This window comes from Suricata suricatta, chromosome 15 (assembly GCF_006229205.1).
Source record: "Suricata suricatta isolate VVHF042 chromosome 15, meerkat_22Aug2017_6uvM2_HiC, whole genome shotgun sequence".
In the NCBI taxonomy this organism is placed as follows: domain Eukaryota; kingdom Metazoa; phylum Chordata; class Mammalia; order Carnivora; family Herpestidae; genus Suricata; species Suricata suricatta.
The window spans coordinates 46,216,707-46,241,794 of record NC_043714.1 but is presented as its reverse complement, the minus strand read 5'-3'; the positions used below and the strand labels follow the sequence as shown (position 1 = coordinate 46,241,794).

General features: G+C 37.8%; 1 long non-coding RNA gene across 1 annotated transcript in view; it reads left to right on the top strand.

Moving 5' to 3' along the window:
- The window catches only part of LOC115279161, a 27,415-nt gene extending 2,718 nt beyond the window's left edge, over positions 1-24,697 (top strand). Inside the window, exons 2-3 of the long non-coding RNA XR_003903254.1 lie at positions 1,869-2,028; positions 24,669-24,697. This is a non-coding gene — a long non-coding RNA (uncharacterized LOC115279161). The remainder of the gene's footprint in view (positions 1-1,868; positions 2,029-24,668) is intronic.
- The last annotated feature ends 391 nt before the right edge of the window (positions 24,698-25,088 follow it).

Sequence of the window (25,088 nt, the reverse complement as noted above, 5' to 3'; positions counted from 1 at the left end):
CTTTTTTGCATGGACCTCAAGCATATTGTAGTATAGAGGTGGAATTTAAGGAAAGGTATTAAGCAGGCTGTGTTGTAGCCTATGAACAAGTAATATATTGTATCATTTATCTTGAATGTATCATAGATAAGCTGCTATATAACGATTGCCACTTCAGATAGCTGTGAAATTAGGTGATTAACTAGTTGTTACTTAACCTCCTAATTTCTGTATAAGTCTAATTACATGAAACAGAAGTTGGTGTATTGAGTTTTTACTTTGCTTTTCTGTTTTGAGTGTCATTGCAACTACTGTATTGTAAAGGATAGAAAATAATTGCATATGTTAAAAAATATGAAAAATAAATATAATTTATTATGGAAAAAAAAAAGAACTTCACAATCTAATGTGAGACACAAATTCCTGTAGTCCATTGAGGTACATGCTAAAAAAGGTATCTATAATTCTGTGTGGGTACAAAGAAGATATATTTAACTTTTATGAGAAACTATAGAAAGAAAATTTTCAAATGGGTTTTAAAAGAAAGTTTATTTAGGCAGAAAAACAAAGATGAAACATGGGATTGCAAATTATTTTGTACGGCTTGGAAGTGTGGATTTCAAGAGGTTGGGAAGGGACAGTTGCTGAAAATGAGGCTAAAAGCAGGACCTCTAAGATATGGTCAGGAGTTTGGACTTCAAACTGCAACAGTGCTTCTCAAACTTGAACATGCATAAAAATCACCTGTGTAGATTTCATTAAAATGCTGATTCTGATTCAGTTAGTTTGGGATAGATCATGCACTTCTAGAGAGCTCCACATGATGCTTCCTATACTGCTAATCCATGGACCACATTTTAAGTGTGAAGTGTATCCTAAAGTAGGGAAGGTTACTCTATTAACAGACAGGAAGTGAAATGGAGAGAAGTGAGAATGGTGGTAAAGAGAAAAATTAGGAAGCTATTGAAATAGAAAAGGTCGGGGCACTTGGGTGGCTCAGTTGGTTAAGCATCTGACTTCGGCTCAGGTCATGATCTCACAGTTCGTGGGCTTGAGCCCCACTTCAGGCTCTGTGCTGCAAGCTCAGAGTCTGGAGCCTGTTTTTGGATTCTGTGTCTCCCTCTCTCTCTGACCCTCCCCTGCTCATGCTGTCTCTCTCTCTTTCCAAAAAATTAAAAAAAAAAAACATTAAAAAAGAAAGGAAGAAAGAGTAAAGTTCACATAGAACCTGAACAATGGTATTGGAGATGGAAAGGAGGGGATGTCTTTAAGATATTTTTAAGATGTAGAATGAATAGGACTTGGTGATCAATCAGCTGTGACAGGTGAGGGAAAGAGGAGTCCACACAAGAATCCAGTAGTAATCTCACTTAATTTGATTTAGATGTATAATATTTCATTAAATCAGTGTTGAACTGCCTCCCCAAAATAAGAAATAACCATAAAAGCACACTTGTTTGGCCACAGCCATCTTTTGCCATTTGTTTTACTTAACCATGTCATAGTCTCAGGTTTATCTAGAGCTGTGCTGTCCAACATGGTAGCCACTAGCTATAGCCAAATATGGCTATTTAAACTTACATTTATATCAATTTATTTTATTAATTGAAATTAAATAACATTAGAAATTCAGTTTTGCAGTTAGAGTAGCCATATGTTAAGTGCTCAATAGCTATCTGTGACTGGTGGCTGCATTTTGCATAGTACCAAGATAGAACATTTCCACCTTTGAAGAACTTTCTATTGCACAGCATGGTAAAGGATCAGGTAGGTATCTGTATTGTAGGTAACCAACATAAAAAGCATCCCATTGTCTTTATTTTTTATTTTTTTAAATATACATTTTGTAAGGTAGTTTAATATATATATATATTTTTTTAACCCAACAGTCAAGGAATTAAGAAATGGGAACATTTGAAAACCACACTGAAGGTGAGGAAATCTTGGCAGGCTCAACAACATCATTTTCCTTTGAGAAACAGCACCAGGGATTGGAAATCCCAAATGACGTCTCAAGATCAAAACACCCATGAGAAAATGAGCTCATTTGTAAGTAAGTCCGTGAGAATGGTAACAGACACATTCCCCATATGTAAACAATGGATAAACAGGGCTCCATTTTAAAGCCTTGTGCAATTGCCATGAGTAGTTTAGTCAAGAAAGAAAAACCAAGTACAAAAGTTTAAAGACAGAGACTATCTCAGGACTTTTCCCCATAACAAAGAGACAGTTTGCCAAGAGGTAAAGAATGCTTTACCTCTTAGGATGCTTTCAGTTATGTATAAAGGAAAATTCAACACAAACTGACAAACAAGACATTTTTTTGTCTCACTTAACTAGAAAATTCAAAAGTAGATAAGGTTTCAGAATGGGGCAAACCAGCAATCTAGTTATGTTTTATCAGGGACTCCATTTCATTCTGAATATGTACTCCACTGTCCATGGTGTTGACTTCACAATGATTCCTTTCACTCACATCTTATGGCGGATAAAAACGGGGCCTTTCCATATCTGAACTGGTCTGCTCCCATGCCCATCCAACATAAGTTCTAAACTGTACGCTGACTGGAGCACTTCTCATTCATCCCTGTGGTCAGGGCAGCCATGCTCTGATGACTTAGGTCTGACTACCTGAACTCATCACTGCAGCGAGAGACCTGACTTAGCTGATAGACCTGGCCCACCCAAACCACACGGTTAACACGTAATGGGGGAAGAGTGAAATAGGTATTAGAGAAATAACTTACTATGTGAGCAGAAAAAGAATGTTGACTGTTCTGTACTTTCGTTGATATTAACTTAGTTTTTAGGTCTTTACATTTCAAGTGATTTTTTATATAAGAAAATACACTGAAATGTGAAAGTGAGCAAATGATGTTATTTCAGATTCAAAGATCAAAATTGCATTATAGAACATAAGGAAGAAAATGGTGCCAGGAAGGTGGTGAATTTTACTTTCTTAGTGCAGCCACAAAAAGTAGGGGAAGTAGACTTAAAAAGAATTGATGTTATAGGGTTGATTGGAATATATCCAGATTTTACCCTAAAACTTTAGATGAGAAGCTTTGATAAAATGGAAGCAGTACCAAAAGTGAAAAGGAAGGACTTCAGCCATCCCACTGTTAAGATATATACACACAGGAATTAATTACCTTATAAATAGGATTTTTAATATACAGATGTGTAATGAGTTGATGACCATGAAAAGGTACAGCCTTAAGCATATTATTGCTTATCATCTCTTCACCACTGATTATAGGATTTTTATCCAAATCCAGAAGAAGCATTACCAAAGTTTTTTTCAAAGTAGCTGAAAGTTTGTTCCCCTAAAGTTTTTTCAAATAACTGAAATGATCCCAGATGAATGCAGGAGATTTAAATAATAATAATGCCCTCACTTTGCTTTACTCGGACTTTATATTTAATGAGAAAATTATGGTTTCAACTATGATCTCAATGAAACTAATAACTAAAATGGTATCTCCAGGGGTGCCTGGCTGGCTCAATTGGTAGAGCATATGACTCTTGATCTCCAGGTGGTGAGTTCAAGCACCAAACTGGGTGTAGAGATTACATTAAAAAAAAAAAAAGCACATAAAATTGTATCTCCAGTTTTAGTCCTTCACACTCAGCGGTCTATAAAGCATTTATACCTGAGGGTTCTACTACTGCCTCAAACTGAATATGTCTAAAAACAGAGTTTATCCACCACCCCCGTCCTCAACAAAAACATTTTAAAAAGGATCTTTCGGACTTCCATTTTTGTCACTGGATCATCATTCCCCCCCCGCCCCAAACCTTCTGGAGCAGAAATGTCAAAAATATCTGTGATTATTCCTTATGTTTTTCTTACATCTAATCAGACCCTCCATACTATCAATTATTTCTTTATAATATCTCTGAGATATCCCTTAAATTCTTCTCACTACCACCACTCTGCCTTAGGTTATCATCACATCCCACTCAAATAATTGCAGCATCCTAGGCATGTTGTAGAAGAAAAATCCTGGACTTGGAGTCCGTATACCGCTAATTAGTTGTGTTATCATAGGTGTCACAATCTTCGAGCCCTAAATTCCTCTATAAAATGAGTAGAACTGGAAAAGATAATCACTGTGTTCTCTTCAGCTCTAAAACTTTGTGCCAGGACCATTTTCCCTTGCTTCAGTCCATTCTACTCTTTGTTCCAAATTGTTCCACACACTGCTACCAGATTAACCTTTTATTTTATCTTACTTTTTTTTTTTTTAAGTAGGTTTCATGCCCAGTGCAGAATGGAACCCAACATGGGGCTTAAACTCATGCCCCTGAGATTAAGACCCTGAGATTAAGAATCAAGAATCAAACACTTAACCAACTGAACCACCCAGATATCCCCAGATTAACCTTAAAAAAAATCACTTTTATTATGACATGTAGGAGACACACTAAAGCAATAGTTTACAGTATCAGGACTAAGGTCAGAATGCAAGTATTCTAATCTTAGCTCTGCCAATTACCATGTTACTAAAGCATTTTCCTCATCTGTCAAACAAGAAAAGAGATAGCATCTCATTAAAGATTTCAATAATAAAGTAAGGTAATACATGTATAATGCTTGGCACATTGTAAGTGCTCAATAAATATTTGTTATTCTGATATTTCCCAATCAAAACTCATTCATTGTCCCAACCTAAAAAACAAGTCCCAAATCTGTAGACTGAGTTTTAAATTTTTCTATCTGCCTCCAAATCACTTTTTTTAACACTTGTCCTTACTATGACATTCTGTAGACCCTCTGCCCCAAACGTATCAGTCTGTTCTCTATCTTCAAGGGGTTCCTGACTTATTTGCATCTCTTCAATATCACTTAGGCCCAGAACACCCAAGCCTCTTTACTCTACTTACTGGCAATGTAGCCATCTCAGTCAGAAGGCTTTCAGCTACATGAGACAAAAGACCAACTTTCATTAGGCTAATTAATAAGAAAATACATTGGTCTAGTGGTAAAACACGTTTCAGATTGGCTTGATCTAGTGGCTCTTCTTCTGTTTCTTTATAGTTCTCCTGGCAGTGCTCTCCCCCAGATATTCCCTGGGCCCTGAAGATAACTTACAACTGGGGAAACAATGGCTTTAGTGGTCCCAGTCTTCACCTCTATATACCTTATTGTTGGAGGAAGAAAGAGATTCTTCCCAGCATTCCAAACAAGATTCCTGAAATTCACCTTGATTGGGTCATATACTCCTCTTCCTATCCCCTACTCACAGCCCCAACTGAACAATAATGTGCTAATGATTGGATTAAATCAACCACAACTCTTAAAGCTTGAGGTCGGATAAGCTTCCTTTAAAGTACATGAGCTTAAAGTAGAGAATATTATCTAAGTTAAAGTCTGGTTGCTGTTAATAATGGGAAAGCCGGTAATGAATATTGATTACGAGACCAAGAATGTCCATTCCACCGTCCCTAAAGTCCAATTAAAGACCATCTCTTTGATAATATCTGTTTACTGCCTGACCTGCCCTATAATGTATCTTTTATGCATATATGTCTTGCATCCTTAAATAGATTATAAATTCCTTGAAGTCAGGGACATTATATTCCTATTCAGCCCTGAGCTGCCCACAGAGAGCACTCAATGAAGGATAAAATAGTTTTATGGTGGATTCTGTGCTATATACATGGAAAATGGAACTAGGTGGTTAAAAGAAGTGGGGAGGGTGGAAAAGAGTATCACAGCTCTCAAACTGCCCTTGGGGGAGAGAAACAAATTAAGCAATGGATCTCTGGGTGAGAAAACTCAGACAATTTCACTCCCTAGAACAGAAGCCCACAGAATGTCTGCTTTCAGAGTGAGTTTGAGGCCAACATGATTTTATAATAGCTGTGTTTGATGATTATGTTTATGCCTCCACAAGTGGCTTTCTTAGTCTTGGCAATCTCAATTTAGTTTCTTATTTCCTCTGGATCTTCCAAAGTGTTCTCTCTCAAGTGGCATCTGGGAAAACATATTCATTTATTTCATAACGGCTCTTTTGACCTCTCTATTACTTCCTAACTATTAAACCCAAGATGCTCTTGCAAACAAGTCTTATTGACAGTTTTCATCCTTTGCAAATGGAAATGATAACAGACCCACTACTTTGTATAAAAATATTTTGCTATTTCTATACTAAATATTTTATTAATGGAAACTACACATTATGTATTTTACTAAAATGTTATGACTTAAAATTTCAGTATCTAATATGTCTAATAATAAAGGCTTCTTAGTGCAACAGTTGCTCATAGATTTGCAGCTGGCTGGCATTTTAATTTTTAATTCATACATGACTGAATTTTTAATTCAAACATGACTGATCTAAAATACTGATCTAAGAAAAGTTCTCCTTGAATCATTGCACTCCAAAAGAAGAAAGCAAATCCAGTGGTCTAATTATGATGCAATTTTTTATTTATATATTGAGATCATTAGCATTCACTCAATGCTTTTTTCCTCTGGATTAAATGTACTGCTAATAATGGCAAATAAGTGAAGACTCTTTATAAAGTTCAACTCACCACAGCAACATAGTATAGAGGGGAGGGTTTCTAAGGAATAAACTCATTTATACCAACAGAGTTCATAAATAATAAGTATGCATGCAAATGACTATAGTTTCTCATTCTCAAACCTTAAAAAATGCATTCCTAGGTAATGGTTCTAATAATTGTTCTGTCTTCCCCACTGGCCTGGAAATCCCTGAAGTACATGAAATGCCTTCTCCTTACTATTATTCACTCCCCTCTACCATAGTGTCTGGTATCCCACTGAGTATTTATGTCGAATTTAATTTAAAACAATAAGCTCTTCTAATGAGCCAACAATTGACAGGCAATGTTTGGCTCCACTAAAATCTTGACACTTGAAAGAAAAATGTAAGCAGAACAATATGGTTTTCTTCATGTAAAATGAGGAAATTTGGGGGACACCTGGGTGGCTCAGTTGGTTAAGCATCAGACTCAATTTTGGCTCAGGTCATGAATTCATGGTTCATGAGTTCAAGTCCCACCTCAGTCTCTGTACTGACAGTGCAGAGCCAATTTGGGACTCTCTCTTTTTTGTCCCTCTCCCACCTGCACTCTCTTTCTTTATAAATCAATCAATCAATCAATAAAATGCCCAAATTTTTTCCTTTTGGTTTTAGCTTTTATTATTAACACAAGTATTGAAAAATATTTTAATGTATCTGGTTAGGTGAACTGATAAAACATTACTTCACATTTCTAAATTCTAGCTCACCTTTGTTTTACTTTTAATTTATTTTTTAACTTAATTTCCTTTTCCTTTTTTTAGAAAAAAAGGAAAAATGATTAAACTCTTCTAACAGAGTGTAGGAGGTCATAACTTTCTCCTCTGGGATTACTGATACTTTTTCCTTCTTCATTCCCTATGTGTTTCTGTAAGAGGACTATTCTGTTGTTACTGTATATGTATTACAGTGATATGATTAAGTTCATTTTGTGATGATGATGATGGTGGTGATGGCAACCTTTAGATCACTTCCTCACAGATGCTCAAGAATTTAGCACAATCTGTTAACCCCAGCCAAAAAGGTTTGGATAACTCATTGTGTGAATTATAACAATTCCAATAATCCACTATGGATAAGATATATACTTGAACTGCATGAGAAGATCTCAGTTTGTTTTAGACATTTAAACGAGGCTTCTAAATCTGGATCCAAGAATGGGGCACCTGGGTGTCTCAGTTGGTTAAGCATCCAACTTTGGCTCAGGTCATGAATTCACAATTCATGAGTTTGAGTCCTGCATCAGGCTCTATGCTGACAGCTCAGAGCCTAAAGCCTGCTTCAGATTCTGTCTCCCTCTTTCTCTGCTCCTCCCCTACTCACGCTCTGTTTCTTTCTCAAAAATAAATTTAACGGGTGCCTGGGTGGCTCAGTCAGTTAAGCGTCCAACTTCGGCTCAGGTAATGATCTCATGGTTTGTGGGTTCGAGCCCTACATCAGGCTGCCTGCTTTGGATTCTGTGTCTCCCTCTCTCTGACCCTCCCCTGCTGGCACTGTCTCTCTCTATCTCTTAAAAATAAATTTAAAAATAATAAATAAATAAATTTAAAAAACACTTTAAAAAAAAAGGAGTAAGTCAGAAAAACAGCTCTTTTGTGATGGTAAATGAGATGACCTATTACATAAAAGCAGGAAGTTGAAAGTAAAGAAAACCAGGCTTGCAAAGTAGATCTAATCCTTCAAGGTTGTTGTATGGTTATAATTAGTTCACAATCAAAATTTACATCTTTTATGCCTTTTTTTGGCTATAGGTTTTTTAAACTTTTACTCTTACTATTCAGTGAAGTTTTCAAAATGACCACCTATTTCTTCTGTCCTAAGGAGAAGCAAAATAGACTATTTGTTCATATTTAGACCAGAGTTTGGTGCCCAGCATAATTCAAAGTAGGACAGCACGAATCTTCCCAAGGGAAAATGAAAATGGAGGTGAAAGAATTAAGGTCATTTACTTGGTTTCTCCTTCTAGAGATTTTCCTTCCAGTATTTTCACTGAATGAACTTCAGAAGATTTTATGTTTTAGCATTGCATGTCACATAGCATATGATATTTTTACAAAGTTTATAAGATCATCCTTTAAATTTTTTTTTTATTTGAGAGAGAGAGAGAAAGAACTAATGGGAGAGGGGCAGATGGAGAAAGTGTGAGAGAAGGACAGAAAATCTTAGGCAGGCTCCACGTTCAGCACAGAGCCCAATGCGGGGCTCAGTCCCACAAAATCAACAGTCAGACGCTCAAGCAACTGAACCACCCAGGTGTCCCTACAAAGACCATAAGATTATTCATTCTTAAGTATGTCAACTCATACAGTTTCTCTAAGATAAGGGGGTAGCAAAAATAGGAAAATCTCAGCAAAATAAGACTGGAGGAAAACATGAGGACATCTTTGACTATTATCATCATCATCGATTTAATTATTGATTCTCATGGTTTCTGATGATTACCTTCTATTCCACATGTTGCTATGTTGGGCTGGTACAGAGATAACTCCCTAATGGCTTCAAGTATTTAGCTAATTGGGAACATGAGTTTTAATGAAGTTGAAATAATATTGAGAAATAAGAAGAAAAGAGAATAAAAGGATTAAGTTAGAGGAAAGCTTAGCAGATTTTAAAATAGAAGTTAAATAGCACTGTGATCAAGGGGAATTGTGGGCTGGGTCTTTACAAATATAATGGAAAAAACTATGACAGAAGAAATGGTTGGGAAAAACATCTTAATGTATATAGAATGTTCCTGAATTTGAAAGGAAGAGATTATACCAAGGAGGTACATAAAGAGTGGAGAAATTTGATTCTCACTAGCTTCCATCAACCAATTAACAGTGTTGCCTAGAGCATTTTTACCAGTTCTAGGCTTGTAGGCTAGAGAAAATGAGAGCTACTTGTGACTTTCCCATATTGCATCCCCTGTATCTACACCATTACTAAATCCTTCCATTTTAATCATTGTCTCTACTTTCACCTTTTCTCTTTTCCACAGTTCACCCTACTTGAGTCTATCTTATATTTATATATGGCTATCAGATTAATATGTGCAAAAATTATTTTCATCACATCACTACTCATCCTCTCAGGAATCTACATTGCTTAGAGTATCGAGGCCAAGCCTCTCATTGTGAGAAAAAGTTTCTCATTTCTGAGAACCAAGAGCCCTCCACAATCCAGCTCCACCCTATTTCCTACCACATACTCTCGGTTCAGACAGGGACATCTCTCTGGGCACTTCCCCACAATGCCAAGCCCATTCTTGCTTCAGTGCCTGTGCGAGCGCCAGTATATTGCTGAAATGACCTTCCTGCTTCCCTCTTCTCTAAATTGTCTCATTTCCAAACTTCAGTTCAAGTCCCGCTGCCCGATGCGGCCTTTTCCAGTAACTCTATGTCCTACAACACGGATGTCCCCTAGTTCTGAAATCACTCTGTCCTTAGATTTAGGGCAGAGAATAACTATTTTTTTAATGCTGTACTGGAAAATTGTAAGCTACTTGAGGACATGGACCATGTTTTTAACTCCTTTTTCCTTCCAATCGTGTATAAAATTAAGCTGAGCCTCCGTTTATTCTTAGTGGTTTGACTCACAGAAAAAGTGAAATTTAAATGTGAAGATAGTGATTTAGGAAAAATATTTAGGAATTTGTGCAAATTTAGAAAATTACATAGTATTTATGTGGTGTAAGTTTTTGCAATTTATATTAAATAGCTTTTTAAAAATAAACTATGCTCATAGCAAAAAAGGAAAAAACAACACTTTTTTCAAAAGTTTTCCTTTTTCTTCAGCAGCTAACCAAGTTGAGATTTATGAGTACTAAAAACAAAATTGAACAAGTTAGTCTTCAAGTTTGCAGACTTTATCTGTAGCAACGCTAGAAGATGAGCCATGTTGTATATTTCACTAAAAAGAACATATTAGTTATACCTCAGTAGTGTTAATGGTTAATGGAGGTGGGGATTAAGAAGTGTTCATGCTCACTTGGGCAGAATATATACTAAAAAAAAGAAGTGGTCACATTAGTGTTAGAGTGTACCTAATAATCAGTTGTACAGTCAAACAAAAATAATTTAGCACCATGAAAAATATGTATATGTAAATATAAAATTATATACATAATCTCTAAAAATATGGAAAAGTAACAGGCCAGCCCCCCTATTCCTAGGTCCACTCTATAGAGGTTACCATTATTAACAGCTTCTTCCAACACCATGCATAAATTTGCTATGCATATACGTACAGTATAGTGATTAAAGCAAATGAGATAATACAATACTGTTCTGCCAATTTGCATTTTTATTTTAAAATAAATCTGGAACCCTTTCCATATGAGTATTGTCGATTTACATCTTATGTTTTGCATAGTTTTCCATTTATATCAGACCACCGTACTTTAACCAAGCCCCTATTGCTAGTCAATGAAGCTATTACCTGTTTTCTTGCTATTACAAACAATGCCACAACGAACATCTTTTTTACTCATTCTTGTGTATGCCTGAAAAGTACATCCTAGAAGGGAACTGTCTAGGTCAAATGGTAGATGCATGTTACATTTTTTAATGATTGCCAAATTCTGTCCTCTAACAAAGGTTGCACAAATTCACACTCCCACCAACTATTCAAGAGTGTTTCTTGTTTCCCTATGCCCTGACCAGCACTGGGTATTACAACTATTTTAAATCTTTGCCAATCTAATAGATGAAAGGTATCATCTTCTTACTATTTTAAGCTTAATTTCTTTAATTCTTTTATTGACCATTTATGAGAGTGAATGAAAAATGTTCCTCTCCTCTTTAGTCTTTTTCTCACTGATTTATAACAATTCTTTGCATATGATGGAAACATCTTTTGTCTGTCATATATGTTGAGAATATATTCCCTAGTTTGCTTTTTTTCATTTAAGTATTTTTATGGTATGTTTTTCTCATATCAATGTTTTATGTTGTCAACTTTATCATCATTCTATAGTTCTATAAAGTATGTACTTGTACCATACAAAAGTTCTTCTCATCTCCAAAAGTATTTTTGAAAATTTATTCATTTTCCCATTAGCATTTTCATTTCTTTTTTTTTCAATTAAATATTTTATCTCTCTGAATTGGGTAGGGAGACACTGTAAGAAATGGAGAAGGAAGGAAGGAAGGAAGGAAGGAAGGAAGGAAGGAAGGAAGGAAGGAAGGAAAGAAAGAAGAAAGAAAAGAAAAGAAAAGAAAGAAAGAGAAAAAGAAAAGAAAGAGAGAAAGAAAAGAAAGAAGAAAGAACGAACAGACACAGACTTTTTCTAAATAGCCAGTTGCCCCAAAATGATTAATTGAATAATCCATCTTTTCCTGATGTACTTAAGACACAAACACACACGCACACACATATATAAACAAACTTTGTTATTAGCTATTTTACTATTGTCAAGCACAAGGTAAAGTCCAACTAACAGATTTGGCCAGAAAAGAAACAACAAGCCCTTTCTTAGATTCAGTTTCCTACCTATATAGACAGCAAAAGGAAGAGTATCCATGGGTGTCGGCTCCCTGGGGCCCCTGGGCATGGCAATACAGAAACAGAAGAGGCCTGACCACCACCACACAAATGACGGGACACCCTGTTGCTGAGAAGCCAAGGTCACGTTGCAGCTACATAGTTTTATAAGCTGCAGGTGTGCCCTAAGTGCGGCATGGGGCAACTCAGAAAGCCTCATACCTCATCAGAACCCAGGAGGTGATGAGAAACAGCTTCATGACATCCTTCCTTGTAGATATAGGGGTAAATGGGAATGACCACGTAGCAACAATTTATAAGCCTCCCATGTGTTCATGTTCTGGGAAAAAAATCAAGCATTTCGCCAAATCAACTGCTGTTCAGTCTTGCTTAACAAGACCTATGTGGATACATGCAAGGCCATCAAGTGCCAGCACAGTTCCTCTACAATCGTTGAAATATATTCTTGCTGCTCTCAGATGAAACCTGAAGCCTCAATATATAAGATTAATGAACCCATAGTAGTCAGCCGAAATTTTTCTGAGAGAAATTTATATCATGCGGTTGAATAAAAGTATTATCTGGCCCATACAGAGAGAGAGAGAAAAAATCTAATCAATTATACTTTAAAAGTCAAATATTTCCTCTAAAACCTTTTTAAAGAAAGATTACAAGATGAAATGTTAAAACCTAATGTACAAAAGAGAAAAAGAAGTTCCCAAATGTTTTTCTAATTAAAGGCCAAATTGATTTATAATTTATATGAAGCAATTTTTTCATTAATAACATAGCAATACATTATTATCAGTAAGCCTGAGAGTTTGATGAAAAGATTTCAAATGACTACACTAATTTTTATTGGTATATTTCTTAAACACTATCTTCTCAGATTTTAATTAATTCATTTTTAAATAATTTTTAAATAAAATGTTATATTCAAAATATTAGCACATTCTATACAACCATATTCATTGGAAATATAAATGTGTTGATTCCTTAGGAATCTTAAATATACTGAACAACTTTTTAATGCTATATTTGCATATAAAAATTTCCAGGCAATATATGTTTCTTAATGATTATATTTATTAAAGGTCACATTAAACATAAGCATTGGAGTTGCCTGCTGGCTCAGTTGGTAAAGTGTGTGACTCTTGATCCTGGGGTTGTGAGTTTGAGCCCCACGTTGAATGCAGAAATTACTTAAAAATGGACCTTTTTTTTAAATCTTAAAAGTAAGCATTTATCCTACAAATAAATTTAACCAAGAAGGTGAAAGACATGTACTCTGAAAACTATAAAACACTGATGAGAAAAATTGAAGATAACACAAATGAAAAGTTATTACACGCTCATGGACTGAGAACACCAATATTGTTAAAATATTCATACTACACAAAGCAACCTATAGATTTAAAGTAATCCCGGGGCGCCTGGGTGGCTCAGTCGGTTAAGCCTCCGACTTCGGCTCGGGTCAGATTTCACATTCGTGGGTTCGAGCCCCGCGTCGGGCTCTGTGCTGACAGCTAGCTCATAGCCTGGAGCCTGCTTCCGGTTCTGTGTCTCCTTCTCTCTCTGCCCCTCCCCCTCTCATGCTCTGTCTCTCTCTGTATCAAAAATAAATAAAAACATTAAAAAAATTTAAAAAAATTCCTTTAAAGTAATCCCCATCAAAATACCAACAGGATTTTTCACAGAACTAAAACAAACAACCCTAAAATTTGTATGGAACCACAAAAGACCCCAAATGATCAAAGCAATCTTGAGAAAGGACAAAGATTTCAAGATATACTATGAAGTTGTAGTCATCAAAACAGTGTGGTAGTGGCATAAAGATAGACACATATATCAAAAGAACAGAACAGAGAGCCCAGAAATAAACTCACATTTATATGGCAATTAATCTGCAACAAAGGAGGCAAGAATATGCAATAGTGAAAAGACAGCTTCTTCAACAAATGGTGTTAGGAAAACTGGAGAGATATAAACAAAAGTATGAAACTGGACCAGGTGTTAACACCATACACAAAAATAAATTTAAAATAGATTAAAGACCAAATGTGAACTCTAAAACCATAAAACTCCTAGAAGAAAACATACAAAGTCATTTCTTTGACATTGGCCATAGGAACATTTTTCTAGATATATCTCCTGAGGCAAGGGAAAGAAAAGCAACAAACTGCTATTGGTACTATATCAAAATGAAAAGCTTCTGCACAGCAAAGAAAACAATCAACAAAATTGAGACACAGCCTACTGAATGGGAGAAGTTATTTGCAAACAGTATATCCAATAAGGGATTAGTATACAAAATATATAAAAAACTTATACAACACAACACCAACCCCACCCCCCAAATAATCCAGTTAAAAAAATGGACAGAAGACATGAACAGACATTTCTCCAAAGAAGACAAACAGATGCCCAACCAGACAAATGAAAAGATGCTCAGCATCACTCATCATCAGGGAAATGCAAATCAAAACCACAGTGAAGGGTGCCTGGCTGCTTCAGTCTGAGAAGCATGCAACTCTTGATCTTGTGATCATGAGTTCAAGCCGTATGTGGGATACAGAGATTACTTAAATAAATGAAACTTAAAAACACACACACACAATAAGATCTCACCTCACACGTGTTAGTATGGCAAAAATAAAAAACACAAGAAACAAGCATTGGCAAACATGTGGAGAAAAAGGAAACCTCATGCACTGTTGGTGGGAATGCAAAGTGGTACAGCCACTGTGGAAGACAAGTATGGAGGTTCCTCAAAAAATTAAAAATGGAAATACCTTAAGCGCCAGTAATTCCATTACTGGGTATTTACCCAAAGGACACAAAAACACTAATTTGAAAAGATATATGAACATCTGTGCTTACTGTAGCATTGTTTACAATAGCCAAGATATGGAAGCAACCCAAGTATCCACTGATAGATGAATGGATTAAAAAGAAGTGAGACATACATATATATATATTAGATATACATATTACATAGTGAGATATATTACATATATATAATGGAATATTACTCAGCCATAAAAAGAATGAGATCTTGCCCTTTGCAACAACATGGATGGACTTAGAGGGTATAATGCTAGGTGAATTAAGTTAGAGAAAGAAAGTGCATATGATTTCATTCATTTGTTGAATGTAAAAAAACAAAACAAATGAGCATATTAAGAAAAAAACAAAAAAACCAGACTTTTAAACACAGAGAACAAAACTTGTGGTTGCCAGAGGGGAAGTCGGTGAGGAGATGGGTGAAATACATAAAGGCATTTCAGAATAAATACACTTACTATTATGAGCACTGAGTAATGTACAGAATTGTTGAATCATTATATTGTACATATGAAACTAATATAACTTAATTATATTTCAATTAAAAACATATATTTAAAAACAAGTATTTTTAAGACAATTTTATATTGTAAAATTTATTTGATCCTATTATTCAAAAATGAAGATTCTTTAAAACATATTAAAAATCTTTTTTTATAAGAAAATATTTCTAAGTGAAAGAGGGGGATTATTTTAAGTTTATTTATTTTTGAGAGAGAGAGTGAGTGGAGGAAGAACAGGGGAAGGGGACAGAGAATCTGAAGCCGGCTCTCCCTGTCAGCACAGAGCCCGACGTGGGGCTCAGGCTGGAACTCAGACTGTGAGATCATGACCCAGGCTGAAGTCAGACCCTTAAGAGAGTAAGCCACCCAGGGACCCCCAAGGAGGAGCATTTGTTTTTTACATTTATGTATTTTTGAGAGACAGAGAGAGACAGAGCATGAACAGGGGAGAGACAGAGAGAGGGGGAGACAGAATCCGAAGCAGGGTCCAGGCTCTGAGCTAGCTGTCAGCACAGAGCACGATGTTGGGCTCGAACCCATGAACCGTGAGATCATGACCTGAGTTGAAGCTGGACGCTGAACCGACTGAGCCACCCAGACACCCCATGAGGAGCATTTTAAATATTAGCCTGCTTGATGCCAATTCAACATGTGAACATCTAGATTTACAGAAAAATTTGCTCTGTAAAAGAAACCTCTTTCACAGTAAATTCAGATTCAAGTAATATCCTTCAAATTCTTACTATATGACAATTACCTACTATGCCTAGTATGCTTTCAGACACAATATCTCATATGATTCTCATAAGCCTATATAAACTCAACTTTTCTCATATTTTTTAACATCTGTGTCTAACCATAGTGAAGTATAGAGAAGTGGCAACAGATTTAGCAGAATGGATTAGGTCAAAACACTAGGTGCTCGCTAGGGGTGAAGCTGGGGGGTTGGGTGGGCAGGGAGGAGGATATTAAAGAGAATGAAATATAATTAACCCTAAAACCAAAGAAAGGCTTCAAGTTAAAGGCCCAACATAAACCAACTAACAGAGGTGCGATTTGGGGCTGAAAGAAGGATGGGCTGAAAAATCTCGACACAAAATGATTAGACTCCCTCGGTTCCCTTCTCACCCTCATAATATTTGTGACTTCACATCCACTCACACCATCCTCCACCCAGCCTTGTACCCAAACAAATGTCATTGAGACACCACGGACCCCAAACCAAAGAGGCTCTGGACTAAAGTTCCCAGGCTTGAGGGTGAGGTAAGAAGACAGAAGGGCTAACATAAGAAATTAAGAAAATCTAATGGACCCTCTATCCTACCCTGGTTCCAGGACATAGGTACCAATACCTATGTTGTACTTGATTAAAAAATGCCCTCCAAAAATTCACATCCACCCAGAACCTTAGAATGTGACCTTATTGGGAAATAGGATCCTTGTAGATGTAAGTAAGGTAAGAATACATGGTACTGGATTAGAGTGGGCTCTGCATCCAATTACCAGTGTCGTTAGAAGAGGAGAGGGCAAGGGCACCTGTGTGGCTCATTCGGGTAAGCGTCCGACTTCAGCTCAGGTCATGATTTCACAGTTCGGGGTTCAAGCCCCACGTCAGGCTCTGTGCTGACAGCTCAGAGCTTGGAGCCTGCTTCAGATTCTGTGTCTCCCTCTCTCTCTCTGCCCCTTTTTAAAAATATTTTTAAAAAAGAAGAGGAGAGAACACAGACACACAGAGAGGAGGTCATGTGAAGGTGGAGACAGAAGCTGGAGTGAGGTAGCTAGCTACAAGTCAAGGATTGCTGAGAACTATCTGAAACAACCAAGGATTGCAGGAGCCATGAAATAAAATGGCTAACACCTGAGCCACTGTATGGGGGGGGTATCTTTGTCACAATACCTTAGCCTCTCCTACTAGTTCAGTACTATTTTGCTTTTTAAAATTACTCTGATAGAAATAAAAGTTTATTTTAAAAGCAAAAAGAGTCTAGGAATAAAATTTATACATTGTATCTCAAAATACCAGGCAAGCAGGATTTGTAAACAAAGAAGATTTAGGGGATTTATAGGTCTTACATATTCTTCTTCCTCAGTGCATATAGAGCTTATTCTTTGGAAGGAGCACAGAAAAATTTAATGTACCCTGCTAAATAACAGTAGACCATAGTCATGGTTTGCTAATCCCATCTGCTTCTCAGAACAAAGGTCTAGGAGGCTTTTGCCTTCTTCCTGCAAGAGACTTTCCTGAGGGTTTTACATAATCACATGTTTTGCTTGTTTGATATTTGGTGGAACTGGATGGAACAAACAATGCTGCTATGTAATGTATTGGTTAAAGCATTTCCCAAATTCATGGGCAGCAAACACTCTCTTCCTAGGAAGAGACAACAAGAGACAGGATGTCATAGTTCAGGTAGTATCTCCTACCTTCCTGCTGTTCCCACCTCACTGCAATTGTGACTCATGTTCTTAGGAAGCAACAAGCCATCAGAGATTGGTAGCTGGTTACACCTAGCAACAGTAGCAGTAGCAGTAGTAGTAGTTGTAGTAGCAGAAGTAACAACTGTAGTAGTAGGAATGCCATCTGAGTGTGTGTGTCAGGCACTGGGCTAAGTACTTCAAATATAGTGTCCTGTTTAATTCCCACTGGAACTCAGTGTAGGTATTGTCCTGAAGGATGATAGAGTAAAATGATTATGACTGGCTTTAGAGCCAGACTTGCCTGGGATTGCATCCAGCTCGACCCTCGGCTGGCTATGTACTCTCGGGAGAACTGCCTCCATCTCTGACCTATAGAAAGAGGATAAGGAGAGTACTTATCTTATAGGGTGTTTTGGTGAGCAATTTACAAGTTAATATATATCAAGTTCCCAGAATAGGACAGGTCTAGAATGTGCACTGTGAAGCCAGACTGCATTTATATCCCAGCTCTACCACCTATGAGCTATGTGATCCTGGGCAAATTACCTAACTTACAGGCACCTGCATTTCCTCAACTGTACAATGAACGTGGCAAGAACAGTACCTACACCTCAGAGTTTTTAGGAGGATTAAATGCATTATATCTGTAAAGCCCTTAACGCAGTGTCTGGCAAATAATGATCTTCTCCCCACTGTCTCTCTCTTCTCCTGGGACTCCAGCTACATGTGTTAAACCCAGTCACTGTGTCTCATCGATCCCATTTACTCTCTTTTCTGTGTTTTCCATCCCATTTTGTTCTGAAGTTTTAATACTTTCTTTTAACTCTTCTTCCAGTTTGTTCTATCAAAAATAAATCAGGTAGGTATATGTACTTACCTGTTCTAAATGAAGAATTTTATGCACTCAAATACAAAAGTGAAAAATACTCTGCATAGCATATACTTGACAAATGGGAGCTGTGACAATTAACCGCTATATAACATTAGAAGAAACCAAAACTTGGGGAGATTAATTCACTTCTCAAGGTTGCACAGCTAGTGGCGGATGCAGCCAGGATTTAAGCTCAGAGTCCGTGCCTTAATTACTTTAATTATCATGCCATGCTGCTATTGCCAGAAAAAAGCTACCTTGTTCTTGAGGGTGGATACTGCCTTTGTTATCCAGCGTGTGTGTGTGTGTGTGTGTGTGTGTGTGTGTGTGTGTGTGTGTATTTTAAGGGCCTTTTTAGAGTGGGGTTCATTTCAACCCAATCCACCCTAAGTATACCATCCTTAATTTTGCGCAAAATACCCACCTCCCAAATAGAAAGCCTAATTCTCGTCTGTCATTCTGTATATGCAGTCACTGGGAGCTCCCCACCCAGAAGAGATGATAAGTGAAACTAACAGCCTGTGATTCCAAAATTAACCTCATGCTGCTGCCATCCTGAGCCCTTGGGCTGAGATATGGCTCTGGTGGAGGAAATGAATGAATCATCATTTGTTGTTTTGGTTTTTTTTTTTTAATTAGTCTTTAGCTATTTGGAGCAGCACCACTTTATATAATTAAAGGAATCCAAAGGGAAAAAATGAAAAGAAATAGTGATTTCTTTCTTTGCTGATAAAGCCAGAATGTATCAATATTGACTAGGCGAGAAAGGAGAGAGGGAAAACTTTCAGATGATTCTCTACAAACAGTTCTGCTTAACTAAAAGCCACAGATAGCTGGAAATTAGATTAAAATCTGGAATAACTGGGGCACCTGGGGGACTCAGTCAGTTGGACGTCCAACTGTTGATTTCAGCTCAGGTCATGATCTTGCTTGTGGTTTGTGGGGGTGAGCCCCGCATTGGGCTCCGGTGCTGACAGCACAGAGCCTGCTTGAGATTCTCCCTCTCCCTCTCTCTGTCTCTGCCCCTCCCCCATCTCTCTTCAAAAATAAACTTTAATTTTTAAAAAATGGAATGATAGACTACAAAGAAAATGTATTATTTTGTTCAACCGTCTACTTCCTATCAAACACAGACCCATATACAAACATTATCTTTTTAATTTTTTTTAAATTAGCATTTATTCATTTTAGAGAGAGCTTGAGCAGGGGAGGGCAGAGAGAGAGAGGGAGACACAGAATCTGAATGAAGCAGGCTCCAGGCTCTGAGCTATCAGCCCAGAGCCCAACATGGGGCTCGAACTCACAAATGTGAGATCATGACCTGAGCTGAAGTCAGACATTCAACCAACTGAGCCACCTGGGCTCCCCAAACATTATTTTTTTATAGGTAGTTCAATGATTTTATTCTGTGTCTGCAATCATTAGCTCTTTTGTTCCAGTTTATTTTTCCCCTAAAATATCATATTCTATCAGCTTTGATAATCACATCTATAGATAACACCTGAATTTTCATGTCTTTTGTCTCATGTTTGTTACTACTTCTTAGAAATATCTGAATACTTATCCTGCAATAAGCCCAAATCAATTATAATGAAAAGTAAACACAATTCCAGTTCTATCTAAGATGTAGGGAACTAGAAATAATATTGTTTGCACCCTAATAAAAGAGGGAAAAAAAACCAGGATAATCAATATAATCATACCTTTTCTTAAACCTGTCAAAAAGCTGATATCACAAGGCAACAAAGACATTGAAATCCAAGGAAAGACAGAAACTTCCAAGGAGAAATAGGTTGAGAACATTGGCTCGCTTGTGGCAGATCTTAGGAGGAAGAAACTTCCGGTGCCATCCAAGTAGGTAAGAAAAGAATACAACTAATTTTAACTGGGCTCCATGCCCAATGTGGGGCTCCAACTCACGACCCCACGATCTAGAGTCCCATGCCTCACCAACTAAGCCAGCCAGACACCTCCAAATACAACTAATTTTTAAATGAAATGCTAACATGAGTGTGGGCTGGTGAGAGTGTTTAGAAGCCCAGGAAACTGCAGACACAAAGGGAGGGCCCATCCACTTACAGGCTCTTCTCCATGAATATTCACCGAGTGTGTATAATAGATGCTTAATGGATGTGTGGCGGAGAGGATATGGTGTCTGAACAGGGCCATTCCACAGAGACGGGACACATTTAGAGATGAAATCAGAGACATCTTGATGGAAATAAAGCCTCAGAAAACTACAAAACACCTGGGAAGGAAGATAGAAGAGGCAGGAGGGGAACACGAATTCTCACTTAATTTACCTTAGAAACTAAGGGTTTTAGGGCATAGCGTGGCTCCCTTTCCACAATTTCCCTGGCAGTGGGATGATGACTTGGCAGTCATTAACGCCATCATGGGAAGGAGAAGAAGCCGTGTGAACTCAGGACAGAGAAACGGTAGAGAAGGAAAACAAAGTTTGATAGCCTTTCATGTGGCTGTTCCTTCCTCAAAAAAAGCCTTATCCATCACCTATACCCACCCCACAAACTCCCTCAGGCTTATGTGTGCAAATGTCAACTTCTGCCTACATTTCCAATGGCAAGTGCAAGTTTAGGAAATTCTCATCTTATTACCTGCAATAATGGATCAATTTTTTTTTCCTACCCTTATCCAGATGCCCCCCTGAGTTTTTAGCCTACTACACTAATCAAGGGGGCGGGTAGGGCACTCGTCAAAGAGGCAAGATAGGATCCCCAGGTTTGTCTTACCTGGTTGAGGGCTGTCCCTGAGCAAGGTGCCATCTATTACTGACACTTAACACGGGGCTCCCATTTCTGAGATACCACAGTGCCATATGTCCTGTGTTCCTTTTGTCACTCAGATGTCTGATTCCACCACCAACTCATTTCATTTCAGTAAACTTCTAGACCTTTTCCATATCCCCAAATCACAATTTTCTGCTGCCTATGATACCCACTGGATTCAATTAGCACCTTTTCCCCCCCAAATATTTATTTATTTATTTATTTATTTATTTATTTATTTATTTATTTATTTTGAGAGACAGAGACAGAGAGCGAGGAAGGGGCAGAGAGAGAGGAGAGACAGAATCCCAAGACGACCCAGGGCTCAATCTCAAGAACCCTGAGATCTTGACCTGAGCAGAAATCAAGAGTTGGAAGCTTACCTACCTGAGCCAACCAGGCGCTCCCCTCAGTAGCTTTGTTTTAAAAAGAAACCACCACCACCCACAACAACAAAAAAAACTATTTTAACATAAAATTGGTCTTTGAGGGGAAGACCTCTAAGAAAAATGTGTTTGGAGTTTTATCCATCCAAAACAAAAGAATTCAAAAGGAACTTGGGGTGCCTGGGTGGCCCAGTCCATTAAGCATCTGACTTTGGCTCAGGTCATGATCTCACAGTCCATGAGTTAGCGCTCTGCAACGGACTGTGTGCTGACAGCTCAGAGCTTGGAGCCTGCTTCAAATCTGTCTCCCTACCTCTCTGCCCCTCCCCTGCTTATGATCTCTCTCTCCCTCAAAAATAACTAAACTTAAAAAAAAATTTAAGGGGAGCCCTGGTGGCTCAGTCAAGCATCCGAATTTGGCTCACATCATGGTCTCATGGCTTGTGAGCCTGGAGCCTGGAGCCTCTTTTAGATTCTGTGTCTCCCTCTCTCTGCCCCTCCCCAGCTCAAGCTCAGACTCTCTCTCTCTCTCTCAAAATAAATACACATTAAAATTTTTTTAAATTTAAAAATAAAAACAAAAAACAGATTGATGATTTTTTAACTCATTAAACCCAATTTTAAAAGACTGTTACTCAAAACTCACTGTCAGGTCTGGTGGTCATTAAGCTCAGTTCTAGCCACCAAGTACCAGCCTTGGTCCCAGCGGAAGACCGCTTTCTCTCTGCAACCTCCAGAGGCTGCTTGAGCAGTTGTCTTTGGATTCCTTCCTAACTCCACCAAATTTCTCATCTCAGGATCCCTTCAGTCTGTTCAGATGAAGCGATTTAAGCTGCTGCTTCCTCTTCACAAGCTTTTTCTGGATATTTTTCTATATAAAGCTAATGTACTTCTCCCACTAGACTCTGCTAGCGTCCTTCTAACCTCCTCTCCCTGTTAGTTTCCCATTTTTCTGGAAATTTCCCCACCTGTCTCTTTAAGTAACTTCTATACTTCATTTTGTCCATCCTCTTCTCTCACAGTTATACCTCCAGTACTTCCAGAGACTTCACCCTTTCCCTCTTGCAACAACATAAACCCTATTTCCAGTTCACTTATTCTTACTTCCATAGAAACAGACATACAATACTCTTAAATTCACACATTCATTGGGAAAGAGTTATCTTTTTAATTTTTTTAAGATTGTTTTTAAGTACTCTCTATGCCCAACGTGGGGCTCAGACTTACCACCCTGAGATCAAGAGTTGCATGCTCTACTGACTGAGCCAGCCACACATCCTGTGTTATCTTTTAGAGTCACAACTTTTAATCAATGAAAACCTTGTTAGCAAAGATCACTTTCCATCAGGGCACCAGACTGAGACAGGAAGGCTCTGTCTCAGGTCACAGATTAGGGCCTGGAAATACAGATGCTGAAAAACTGCATGGAAGAATCCAGTAATTCATTTAGGTTCCAAATAGGATATAGCTCCAAAATTGGGGGGTGAGGTCAAGCAAAGGTCAGCTTCTGGTATAAAAACTGAGGAAAATTGAATTCTGCATCTGCAAAACTGACTCAATCTAAGTTGTTTATAAACATGTCCCAAACAGAGCCATTGTCTCTTAGTCCAGTGGAGAAAGTCACTGGATTTCTCAAAAAACAAACAAACAAACAAACAACAATAACAACAACAACAACAGCTATAGGCTCTTGAGAGAGATTGCCAAATGCCTCTGATTTTTGTTGTGCTATCAGAACAGAAGGAGGATTGGAAACCTGCCTTAGACCTAAGGAAAAGAGAACAAGCTGATATTAGTTTTATCCAGCAGTGCAGATGGAGGGCACTTTGACTTCGGAGGGCCAATGTCAATTATCTAGTTAAAATATACCTTGAATACAGCAGGGGCAAGCTACACTTAATTTTATAAAAATAGCCAGTAATTACATCTAACTATTTTTGTTGTCATTACTTTCACCAAGCGTTGCAGTAGGCAGAAAGAGCTAGGAAGAGGAGTGGATAGGAATGTCAAGGGTGAGGAGAATAATGTACATTTAGTGCCAGATAGGAAAATAAATTGCTAAATGGAAGTTTCAAGAGGAATGCAACTCGGGAGTGGGTGAAGAGAAAGGAAGACTAGGAAAGGCAAGGCTGACTTACTGATAACAGGAAGTTAGGACGAGGCATAATCACAAGAGAGTGCTTTTATAGATAAGTGCTGAATCTGAATGCTTGAATGAAGAGGAAAATTGGGAGAAGACGTCCATGTGGAGCTTACCGTAGTAAGCATTTTTTTTCCAAATGAAGCTGATACTTTGTAAAGTCAAACAATTGAGGGGGTAAGCATTTATAACCAGTCAAAGTAGGAGAGAGGGAATAGAATGTGATTAGTTGGATTTATTAAATCAGCTGTCAAGACATACCGCATAAACGCTGCTAAATTTTTGTCACTTAATGTAAGACAAATCAATTCAGTGTCTCCCAAATTTTGCTCTTTGGTTACTTACCTTTATCATCTTTGCTATATTCACATACCACCAATGCTCTTTAGTGTAATTCTTTAAAATAGCTCATGAATTCTTTGAAACTGTTAATTACAATATTTTTCATACTTTAGCTTCACCCTAAGCCACAGTATCTATCATGACACCATGAGTTTGGTAAGCTAGCTAGATATTTTTCTAACACACATGGTCACAAATATATGACCTTTACACTTAAAGCTCTCCATCTGGGTGACAGCCGAAGTCAACATCTGTACTAGTGGTGATACACAGATCCGAGCCAGAGAAATCTTAAGATATACATTGTTTGTCCACAGTAATGTTGTGGTTTGGTGTTCAAGAAGGGAAGTGCTAAATGCACTTATCTTTTTTTTTTTTTCAGGCTCCTTCCTGCTTTCTGAAAGAAAAAAAAACATGAGAAAATAAACACCATTAAGTCCCTCCTCCTTGGTGTGGCTCAGAGGTTAATTTTGAAGTTACTAAACCCCCTGAATTATTCCAAGTGTGATTCAGCATCGGCTCTGGGCTTCAGATTATAGAAGAGCAAGCTCTCCCCTCGTACAGAAGGAAGTATAGGCAGAAACGTATGTAGACAGAGTGATGCTCCCGGACACTCTTGTGCTTTGTCCAGGCTGCCACCCACCGCAGAGAAAAGCTGTACATGGGATTAGCAGTGTGCCCATTGAAAGACAGAACCTCTCTGGGGAAGATCAACAATACTCATCTGTAAGTACTCTCCCACGGTGAGTGGAGAGGGTCAGGCAGAGATCCAAACTACCTGGTACGGGCACATGCACTTTTA